Here is a 12,597-nt window from a genome sequence, read left to right on the forward strand (position 1 = left end):
GAAAATCAGCCCACCATTCATCGAGCTTTAAGGGCGTAGCCACGTGCGGGACCCACCACCTCCCCCACGCTGCGGGTTCGGGTCGTGTGCGCGCGATTTGCACCTTTCTCACCAAGCAAGTGAAAGCTAGACCAATCATTTGATAGCCAATGCCAAGCTTCCGAGTCCAAACCCTCTCTTGGCTCGCAGTTGGCCGCTTTGGTATCCTACTTTCTTATAGCCCAGATAATCTCTCCAACCTTTTCGCTCCTCTAACTAATCTAATCAATTGCGGCAACCAGACCTCCTCGCAGGGATGGCAACAACAACAGCGTATCACGAATTAAATGGTCCATCCAGAAACCATTCTATAGTTGTAAGATCTGCTGAAGCCCATTCGAGCTCCCGGCCACTTGACATTTCAGAATCGATATCACGCTACACGTACAATTTTGCCTGGCTTCACACACAGAGATTCGCATGATCCTGAGGGGGGAATGCTTCCCGGCTGCACTTCGACAGCATTCAGACCAGGACTGTCTGTCAACCGATTTCCAATCACGCTTTGGCGCCAGGCGTCACAGCTCGACAATCATCAAACTCCCGCATTCCAGACCTCACACATATACCCAGTGGTTAGTTGCTAACTAATTAGTTCAGGACTACCACCTGTCTCCCGACAGGTAGGGCCAAAACCCCCAGACATACCAATATAGCCAGACACATCACCACCAAATTTCCTATACATTCGTGTCTTTATAAAAGGTACTATCAAGTTTAATTTAAGTTTAATTACCCTTATAACAATAGCCTTAAATAGCTATAAATAGTTTAATTATAAATTAGGCTCTAAAAAGCTTAAAAATGTAGTAAAATTTAATTTTACCTAGTTATAACTAATCAAATAATAGGTTATATAACTTACCTTTATCTCCCTCTCCCTCTATATTATTGTAACAAACCTAACTCAGACTTCTTCTAAAAGGGTTCAAACAAAAGTAGATTGAGCGGGACAAGCAGGCAGGTCGTCTAAGGGATTTGGTAAAGCCAAAGGGTTCATAACAACACTAGAGTTATCTCTTACAGTAGTTAACAACGATGCTTGGTATAAGTACTGTGATTATAAGTTACTATTACTAGTAAACTCCCAGAGTCTACTATAACGAGTGACTATTTATATATATATATACTTCTGTCGATCGCTTATGGTCCCCTTCTATCCTGTTCTTAGATTGCCTTCGGTAGCTAGCTATCCTCTGCTATCTTTCCCTTTTTAGTAATTGTTTGCCTGTAGTAGCCTGCGCTCCCTAGTGATCCTGTGTTAGTCTTACTTCGTGCCCTTCTTGATTGGTGGCTTATTTAGCTTGCTATACCCTATTAGGTCGTGGTATATAGTTGGCTTGTAATACGATGCCCCCTCTTTAGGGCTTTTGACCTGAAAGCTTCTTATAACTTGTTTTAAGTATTACTAATACCCCCTTTTCCTAGTAGGTAATATCCTTCTTTTATTAACTTCCTTTTGCTATAGCTAATTATATTCCTAGGAATTATTATAATCTTAAACGCGAATAATATACTATTATAATTAAGATTAAGTAAGAGGATTATAAGGTTGCTATACCTTATAAGTATTATTAGAATATAAAGCTATAAAAGCGTTATATAATGATAGAAGGTTTAAACAAATATTAAAACTATATTTATATAGGCAAGAAGTATAGTAGTCTAAATATTATAAATATCTATAGGTTCCTTATTATTTTCCTTTATAGTCTTAGGTTACTAACTATCTTAGTCCTTTCGAATTTGTTAGAGCAAGAGAAGGTTTTAAGGGAGATTACTAGGACTAAGGTATTACTTACTTAGATACTAAGCCGTTTAAGTCGATTACGTCATTTATAATAATCCCTATATAATCGTAGTACCGAAGTTTTTCGTCATAGTATAGCTCGTCTAGAGGAGGAAGAAGAGCTAGATACTCCTCCGCCGATATCGGAGATATAGACCCTTATAGGTTAGGCTTAGGCGTTAGGTGCTTTTGACGTACTTAATTAGGAGTTAATTAGGTTAAATCCTGGTCCTAATTCTAGTAGGTTCCCTTCTTTTTCTATTAGGGAATAGGCTTTAGAGCTAGTTCTTATAGCTAGTTAGGATTTTACTAGTAGAACTACTTTAGTTTCTTAGGGCAATTTAGGTTCTTAATAGGTTCTTATAAGTTATCTTCTAGTCTAAAATTAAGCTATTTAACTAGGTACTATAGTTCTCCGTTAATAATATATAAATCTAGAATTTCTTTGACGTCCTATTCTTCCTCTTTGTCCTCTACTTTAATATATATAATAACTTTGGCGTTCTTTAGTGCTAGTTCGAGAAGTAAAATATAAAAAACATCTATCTATAGTTATATAGATGATGGTAACGATAGTCGATAGTTAGATATTAAAATTCGTTCTTTGATAACGAAGGGTCTAACCTTCTTAAAGTCTAGCTTTATACTTAGTCGTTTAGTTTGTAAGTTTTATACAATTAGGTAGACTTTATCTCCCTTCTCTAAGCGAGGTCCCTTGAGCCTATATTTATTGTAGTAGTTCTTTATTCTAGTCTTAACAAACTCGAGTTCCTTTTTAAGCTTTTTATATAGTACGTACATTTGTTCCGCTTTGACTACTACTTTTGGCACTATGACCTCTAGTCCTTGCCTAAGGTCTGCTTTATATTTATAGTTTGCAAAGAACGGTATAACTTTAGTCGTTTCTATTAGTATTATATTATAAGCGAGTTATACTATTAGTAATAGTATAACCTAGTTATCTTACTAGTAGTTAACATAAGAACGGAGATACTACTTGATAACTTGGTTTAGTTGCTCCGTTTGTCTGTTAGTCTACAGGTGATATGCTGTTAATAGCTTGCTATTAACGCCTAATTATTGCATTAACGCTTGCTAGAACTTTAATACGAACTTGGTGTCTCTATCGGTGATCTATTCTTGCGGCTAAGTATATACTAATATAACTTGCCAATAGATTACGTCTACTAACTGTTCCGCTATCTAGGACTTCTTATAGGGAAAGAAGTATGCCTATTTAGTTAGGCGATCTACTATAGTAAGAATACTATTATAGATTACTTCTATAGCCGTGTCCTTAGATTCTAGCAGCTTTATAATGAAGTCTATTATAACTAAACTCTATAGTTTGTTAGCTATTAGCAATAGCTAAAGTAGCCTATACGGCTTATATCATGCCGTTTTACTTTGATTGTAAATATTATAGTTCTATATAACTTCCTTAACTCGTACTATTAACTATAGAAAGTCGTAATGTTTCCTAACTTGTGCGATAGTCTTCGTAACTCCTTTATATCCTCCGAGTTTCGACTCGTAGAGTTCTTAAATTATTTGTAGCTATTGATCCCTATTATAGATATATACTTTGCCTTAGTACTAGAGTTTCCTATCTTTTTCTTTTCTTTACTCTATTAGGTACTACTGGTCTAGGTACTACTTAATACTATATCTTGTTAATCCTTTCTTCTCAAAAGATTACGTAACATTCTAGGAACGAGTTAAGTAGATTATCTTCTATAGGTGTCTACATTTCGTAATATAGCGTTCCGTCTATTTGTTCCTTAAATAACGGTAGTATTGTTTCTATTCGTCCTTCCGTATAATTCGTTTGTTAGCTTAAGATATCTACTCGTACGTTCTCTTTGCCCTTCTTATAGTAGATCTTAAAGTTAAATTCCGTAAGGAATTCTACCTATCGTATTTATCGTCTGTTAAGCTCCTTCGTCGTTATAAAGTATCGTAAATTCTTATAGTCTATATATACTTATACCGGTTTAATCGTACTACCAAGGTATGGTTGCCATTCCTTAAAAGCTTTAATAATCGTAAGTAGTTCTATATTATAGATTGGATAATTAAGATATAGTCCATTAAGCTTCTTTAAAAAGAAGACTATAAGATATAGCTTTCTTTGTTCGTCTCATTATCCTAGTTATCCTCTAATAGTATAGTCTAAAGCGTCCATTTCTACCTTAAATAGCTTCTTAGGATTTGGTAATACTAGTACTAGATCTTTAGTAATAGTATTATAGATCTACGTAAATGCTTGCTTGTACTATTCTTCCCATTAGAATTTAGCGTTCTTCCTAGTAAGTTCGTATAAAGATTATATAATCGCTCCGAAATTTCTAATAAATATCCGGTAGAAGTTTACAAATCTAATAAAGCTTCGTACTTCCGTAACTAACGTTAGTCATAGCCAATTCTTAATAGCTTTAACCTTTAAAGGTTCTATCTAAATTTGTCCTAGAGATATCTTATATCCCAAAAACACCGTCTTCCTAATATAGAATTCGCTCTTTTCCTTGTTAACTAATAGTTTATACATGTATAGCGCGTCTAGCACTGCTTTTACGTACTTCCGGTATTTGTCTATCGTCTTAGAGAAGATAAGTATATCGTCGAGATAACATACCGTAAATTTGTCAAGAAAGGGTTAGATAGCTTGATTAATTAGGGCTTGGAATGTTGCTGGCGCGTTTATAAGTCCGAATAGCATGACGAGGTACTTATAGTAGCTATAGGGTATCCTAAAGGCCGTTTTCTACTTATCGCCTTCTTTAATCTATATATAGTTATAGGCCGATAGCAAGTTAAGATATATAAAATATTAAGCTCTTATTAACTAATCTCGGAGCCGTAAGATTAGCGGTAACAGGTATTAGTTTTTTATAGTCTATTTGTTAAATTACTAATAGTTAATATATAACTATAGCTTTCCGTCTTTCTTAGGCATAAACAGGATTAGATAGCCTACTAGCGATATCGATAGGCAGATATATCCTCTTCAAAGGTTCTCCTCTAAATATTACTTAAGTTCTTTATTCTAAGTCTAGCTTATATAATGGATCTTAAAGAACTTTAGTTATGCTCCTTCCTTAAGCTTGATCTTGTAATTCTATAGGCTATGTTCTAGTAGTCCTTTTAGATGTTTCGGTTCGAATGCTAGGTATCCTTTGTATTCCTTCGGTACTTCCCTAGTCTTGTCTCGTCTCTTGGTTTTCTAATAGTATACGAACTTAGTTCCGTCTATAGCGATACTAGCGATTTCTCCTATCTTAACCTACTACTCTAATTACAGTGCTCTATATTTGTCAATAGAGAGAATAGCTATTAGTGGTTTAGCTCGTTCCTTCTATTATAACGTTAGTGTCGTTATACCGCTTCTTCTAGAGTCTGTAATAGTCTGCCTACTACTATCTGTCTCTTGTAGTAGATCTGTAGGATATGCCTTCCCCTAAGCATCGTCTGCTTGCAATCTTTACACGCTCCCTATCTTGCTAGTTAAATACGACTCTATTTAGGGTCGCAGGAAGCTACCATTCTTCTAGCTAATATTTAGGTCGTAATCTTTATATTATAGTAACCTTAATATTATATCTTTATTGTTACCTATATCTATAATACTAGATATAATTATTATAGTCTTCCTTGCTATAGTAATATCGATTAGTTTAATCTTCTTATATACCTATTATATTAGAAATAGCCCTTTGACTATGTTATACTTCCGCTTTATTCTCTAGGGTATCTATAGCTAATTTATAAGTGTTAGTAAAATCAGGTTTATCTCTACTCCATTATTTACTAGTACGAGCATTTCGTACTATTTCTATTATACTATTATCTATAGTCGCTTATCTTACCGCCATTGTCTAAAGATTATAGCGATTTCCTATATTTCTACCGGGAGGTCTTGATATAGTAGTCTCTTACGCTAGTTCCTCCTATACTACGCTACCACCTGCCACTATATAGGCGTTAATAGTTTCTAGGCCCCTCGAAGGGCCTTAACCTATTTCCTAGGTTAGTACTAACCTCTTTAGTTGTTCGGCTAATAGCGGCTTCGTCGATCGTACTCATTTCCGTAAGCCATTAAGTGCTTATAACTTTCTACTATTAAGTCCGTTCTACTTTCTGTCGTACGTGCTATAGCTTTATCTAAAGCTCCCGAATTTGCGATTTCTTTTTGTCTACGTAATAGAGGTAATCGTTACTCTAGTACAAGTCCTATATATCTTGTCCTGTTCTGTAGTACCTAGGCTAGGCTTATTTTAGAACTATTATAATGCCTTCTAGATTACGGGCTTCGATCTTCTAGAGTAATTCGGCCGCTCTATTTCCTATATTGTAGACCTATTTCATAGGGTATAAGCTTCTGTCCTTATTTCCTTGTCGGGTCGGCTAGTAATTGTTTTCGAATTTGTTATAGAAGTAGTATTAGCATCTATATGCTATATACTAGAACTAGGGCACTTGTGTATATGCCTTATATTAAGGATATAGTTATATAGTGTTGCCTAGGAGGTACTAGAATTCTTTCCCGAATCCTTCCTATTATATATAGACTATAGGTACCCTAATGCTAAGGTAGGAATATTTCTTCTAATAGCTTTCCTATATACGCTCGTCTTTTCTATAGTTCACGTATATAAACTAGTATTCCAGGTTCTATATGTCGTTACTAAGTTACTAGTCGTCAAGGTACTTAGCGTAGCTATCAGGCCTATTATATATTATAGGCTATTCTCCTTTAATAGTTTCTACGATACATTAGAGTTCCCTTATCTCGTCCTTTATCTTATTACTCTATTAGACAAGTCGAATTAAGCGTCTATCCCGTTTACGTAGTTCCGTATTAAGCTAGAAAACTTTATTATAGTACTATTTGATTCATTCCCAGAGGAATAGAATATTAGGTCCGGGTTTTTCGATTCCTTAAGTATCGGTTATCTACGATCTATCCTATCTCTATATAACCGTAAAACCCTATTACCTTAAGGCTAGGAGAATCGAAATTAGCGGTATATACTCTCCTACCGTATTCTATTTAGCAAGACCTATCTCTAGGTCTATAGTAACCAGTTCGGAGTACGGTACTTGTTCGTCTTTACTATTACCATCATATCTAAGACTATCTATATCACTGCCCCTATCTTTGTAGCCTGTAGCTACTACTTTGATAACGTCCTTAGTAGTTTCGTCGATAACCGTAATTTCCTTTCTAGGGACTGTCGTCTACTCTTTCTTCGGGCTTTGACATTCTCGCTTATAGTGCCCTTTCTTTCTATAGTTATAGTAGGTAATATTAGACTTGTCTTTAGTCGTCTTCTTCTAGTCCTGCTTTTATGCTATATCTATATCTATAGCTCTAGGGTATATCCTATATAAGGTACTAACGTACGCTTGCTTTTTCTTATCGTTAGCCTTAACTATGGTTCCGTTTATTTGACCTTGTTTCTGCTACTCTCGTATATAGAGTCAATTATTAATTCTAATAGCCTATATAATATATTTATCCAGAGTCTTAGGCTAATTATACTTATATAGCTTATCTTTAACCTTTTCCTTTAAGCTATTATGGAATAGTTATATTAACGCCTCGTTATTAAGCTAAGATTTAAGTATATCCTATCTAAACTATATAGCGTAAGAGGCTACTAACTTAGTCTATTAGAGATTAGCAAGTCTTTCTTATATATAAATCTTCTTGTCTTTGTCGTTAACCTTCCGAAGCTCTTCTTCGAAATAGTCATAGAATCGAAAGACTGCCTACGTAAACGCGTCTCGGTCGTCTTCGTCTTCCTTAGTAGGATAGTCATTCTATATAGGCTCGAACTATCTAAGTGCCTTGTCCTTTAGTCTTATAGCTATGTAGAGAACTTTGGCTTTATCATCTAGAAACTTGTCGTCATTAAGCCGGAAGTAGGATCGGAGGTTTATTAAGAATCCTACAAGGTCCTCCTTAGTTCCTCTATATTTACTAGGTAGTTCGATCTTAATATAGCTCGCTTTAGTGCCCTCGAGTACCTTGATTTTGGCGTAAGCCTCGTTAACTAGTTTCTATAAGTGCTTTTTGCCGTTCTCGAGTTCCTTAATTTAAGCTTAAGTAGCCTTATCTCTCTAGTCTAACTCCTAGATTCGTTAATAGAGTTAACCAAGCTAAGTAAGTAGCTATTCGGCTATAACGTTAGTAGCTATATTAATATTAAGGTCAAAGTTACCTCTATTCTAAACTATAATAGAACAAAGGGAGTAATAGCAACGTATGACGAACCTAACTTAGACTTCTTCTAAAAGAGTTCAGACAAAGGTAGATTAAGTGGGATAAGTAGGCAGGTTGTCTAAGGGATTCGGTAAAGCCAAAGGGTTTATAATAATATTAGAGTTATCTCTTATGGTAGTTAATAACGATGCTTAGTATAAGTACTATAATTATAAGTTACTATTAGTAGTAAACTTCTAGAGTCTACTATAACGAGTGACTATTTATATGTATATATACTTCTGTTGATTGCTTATAGTCCCCTTCTATCCTATCCTTGGATTGCCTTTAGTAGCTAGCTATCCTCTGCTATCTTTCCCTTTTTAGCAATTGTTTGCCTGTGGTAGCCCGTGCTCCCTAGTGATCCCGTATTAGTCTTGCTTCGTGCTCTTCTTAATTAGTGGCTCATTTAGCCTGCTATATCCTACCGGGTCGTGGTATATGGTTAGCTTGTAATAATTATACCCCTTATCCCTATTACTCTTAACACTCCTAATTATAGTAATACCTTCTCTTTTAGCCTCTTAATAATAGCTATTATCTTCTATCCCTAGCGTTACTACTATAGACTTATAGGTATATCGCTTCTTAAATCTCTTAATGTTCTTAATAATAGCTATATATAGAGACTCCTTCTTACCCTTAGATAGAGATAATAACTTGATATCCTCTTCCTACCTATCTTTACTATCTATAAAGTCAAATCTGTCATCGTTGCTATTATTAATTAATATTATAATCGTACTATTAATCTATATCTTAGGACATTTAGGGGATAGGAGTTTGACTTCTGATAACAGCTTAGCTAACTAGGGGATTAGGACTTCTTTTCTATCTCTAAAGTCGAAGAATACTAATAGCTAATGTTCCTTTAGTAGAACCTAGAGAAGGTCTTTATCATTAAGAGAAAGATAATTGTTCTTATTAGTCTTTTCTAAGAATTTAATAAAGGTTACTATATAAAGGTAATACCTATTAGTACTAGGAATCTTATTCTCTAGGTGCCTTTTCTAGACTTTATATTCTTCCTTATACTTTTATTTAATCCGTTTAATAATAATATAGGTAGCTTTTTGGCTAATATCTCGAATTACCTCAGTACTCTTCTAAGCTTAGATCTCTTAAAACCGTTAAATCTATTAGATAGTTATATTTATTATAATCTCTCTTGTTAGCTTGATAAGTTAGCCTTATATTTTCTTAATAGATAGTATAGCTAGATAGGCTCTTTTATCTTTGGTAAAGTTATTTAGATATTTATATACTAGCTAACCCTTATTAACTATTAATATAATATCTTAAAAGTATTCTTATATTAATAAACTAAAAAGCTTAAGATACTGTTCTTAAATATAGTTAATATCTTTTTTTATATATATCTATTACTTATTATTAAGAATTATTATAGAATATTTAATATTTATATTAGATAATATTTTCTCTTTAATTTAGTCTATTATAATATATTAGTTTAGTAGAAAAAGACTAGTCTTTTTAAATCCTATTATAATATTCTAGTATTTAAAACTAGTATCTTAGATTTCTTAGAATCCTCTAATAAAGTCTACCTAGATAAATATAAGATCGCCGTTTTAAACTACCTATTAGGGATATTATTAATATACTTCCTTAAGATAATAAAAGACTCCTATATCTATTAGCTAGATAAAGTATATTAAATAGGGAGGGAAGAAGATAATAATAATGTTAAACAAGAGGTAGTATTTATAAAGCTTAAGGTTATAATATCCTATAAAGTTATCTAGGATAAATAGTTAATATATATATTCTTCTAATAGTATAGATATATAGATTAAATCTTTAGAAATAATATTATCTAAGTTAATAAAGTATATATTAAAAGTAGGACTAAAGTTATAATAGTTATAATTAAACTATTCTTCAAAGCTTATATTATATTATTAGAACTTAGTATAGATAATAAAGAAGTATTTATTAAAATATTATATCTAATCTATTATAATCTTAATATTATTAAATACTATCTCTAACTTATAGAATTAAATCTCCTTATTAAGACTATTAATATCCTAATCTTCTAATAGCTACTATTTAAAGATATAAAATACTAAGGTAGTATTACTAATAGCATTTCCAATACTAATTATACTTATTAACTCTTAGTTATAAAGGTCTAGAATCTCTAGCTAATAAAATACTATAATAAGTATTTTATATTAGTATCTAGAAAAGGGAACTAACCTTCTTCTTCTTATCTATTTTAATTATTAAGATCTTAAACTATCTATTTAATATTATAAATATATATCTAGTTTTATCTATATTCTAATAGCTAGATATAGTAATCTTAAAGCTTTTAATAATATCCTTAAGCTTATTAAAGAACATCTTGTGACGAACCCAACTCAGACTTCTTCTGAAAGGGTCCAGACGGAGGTGGGTGAAGCAGGACAAGCAGGCAGGTCGTCTGAGGGATTCGGTGAAGCCAAAGGGTTCACAACAACACTTAGAGTTGTCTCTCACAGTAATCAGCAATGCTTGGTATGAGTACTGTGATTGTGATTGTTACCACTGGTGAACTTCCCAGAGTCCACCATAACGAGTGACTAGCTAGCTATATATACATAATTGTCTGTCCTTCTTCAATAGTTATCACCAGTACCACTCCTCCTTTCACTTCGTGATTCTGCGTTGTCGACGGTGACATGTTATTATCACCAGTGAAGACCTTAGTCTTGGCGGTGATAATCTTCTGATTGGTCCGTCAAGTGATTGGCTGTCGGAATGTCCCGCGTCCTGGCTGCAGCCTGCCAGGCCGCCCATGTGCTTATTCGTGACACATCTCTAGTTCTTCTACCTACTACTTAGCTAAAAGTTAGTTTACTTTAACTAGTTTAAAAAATATCGGCTAAAACTATAGATAATCCTATTTCTAATATAACTACTAGTACTTATTAATAGGAAGGTAGGGAAGATTATAATATACCTATAAATAGTTAATAATATCTTAGAGAAGATCTTTAGTAGCAAGAGAACTAGATTTGATAAGCTAATATATATATCCTTTAAGGGCCGAATCTTTATCGTTTCGAAGTAACCAAGGTCTTCTAACTACGTTACTACTAGTAGCTAGAAGTCTAATATCCTTTAAAGACTTTAAGTGCTAGCTAACCTAGGTCTTTCTAGTCTTAAATAGCTAAGCCGTGTACCAAATACTAGGTTACTTTCTATAGGGTAATCAGCTAGTTCGGTAGCGAGCTTAAGCGGTAAGGAGCCATTTAGCGGCCCGTATACTAGCCGGTTCCTAGATTTGGTCAGTTAGAGGTATTATATATAGGAGAGTAGGTTTAACTAGGCTTGTAGCAGTGGTTATATCTTTAAATATAGGGAGTTGGCTAGTAAAATTGGACGCGGATTTGGACGTATACCTGTCCGGCTATATTGGCATGTCCGGGGGTTTTGGCCCCACCTGTCAGGAGACAGGTGGTAGTCCTGAACTAATTAGTCAGCAACTAACCACCGGGTATACGGATCCGGCTTCTTGTCTTGGATACATCCTTGGCCAGCGTTCGTCCAAAATCGAGGCGTAACCAGTGCTATACAGCATGGAATCTGGAATCTGGTGAGGGTGAGGAAATGGAAACACTGTTAGAGAACACGATGGTCTCTGTCCAGACCACGGACTGTGTATGCAGAAGTTGCACGTCCGTACTTGGATTGTTTCGGCAGTGTGCCAAGCAACACGGCTTCACCCCTTCTGCCGACAGAGGGTCATGTTTGAGAAGTCTTCCATGCACGGAAGGCCTTGTCGACCACAGAACTGCCCGTGGCAAGAATCTCGTCAGATCTTGGAGGCTTGCCTATAGTTGGCCAGCAAAATGTTTCGACCGAACGGAAGCCGACGACCCGAACACTGTCTGCAGCAACATCCGACAAGATCGGCACCAGCGAGATGCCAAGAGTTACAGGTGCTCAGCGATCGCCTCGCAAGAGGCTGGGGCTCCCACACATTAACTAACCTTTCCATAGCAGGCGGGTCTACGTTTTAGGCCCCTGCGTCTGTTTCTTCGGTTGCGGCTATCTCCTTTCAACAACCCCCCCTCTTTCTGCGGCTCCCCACCGGATGCATGTGCACGTTAAGCCTCTTTCAGAGCCGTGCTCAAGCCATACATCTATTCTTGGAAAGAAGTCGCCTGCTGCAGCCACGTCCAACCAGAACATCTGGCGCATACTTGGTGTGCCAAGGCCACACCTCATACACAATGCTTCCATATCTTTAGCTAGAGAATGTTACTGAGTAAGTTTTCATACTACGGATTACACACTGACGAATCCTACACAGAAGCTGGTGCCGGACCCTGCTCCGTCGGTATTTCTTGCCCCAAATTGGGGCGCCCGTGGTACACGGGGAAAGTCTTTCCGCATGCCAAGTTTTGCGGAGGCATTCAGTTGTTGTTACACGCTCAGTCCTCCCCGAGCATGCTGGAGGATATCAGATGGCCAGAGAGCCCTGAGTAATGAA

This window comes from Thermothelomyces thermophilus, chromosome 4, assembly GCF_000226095.1.
Source record: "Thermothelomyces thermophilus ATCC 42464 chromosome 4, complete sequence".
Taxonomy (NCBI): domain Eukaryota; kingdom Fungi; phylum Ascomycota; class Sordariomycetes; order Sordariales; family Chaetomiaceae; genus Thermothelomyces; species Thermothelomyces thermophilus.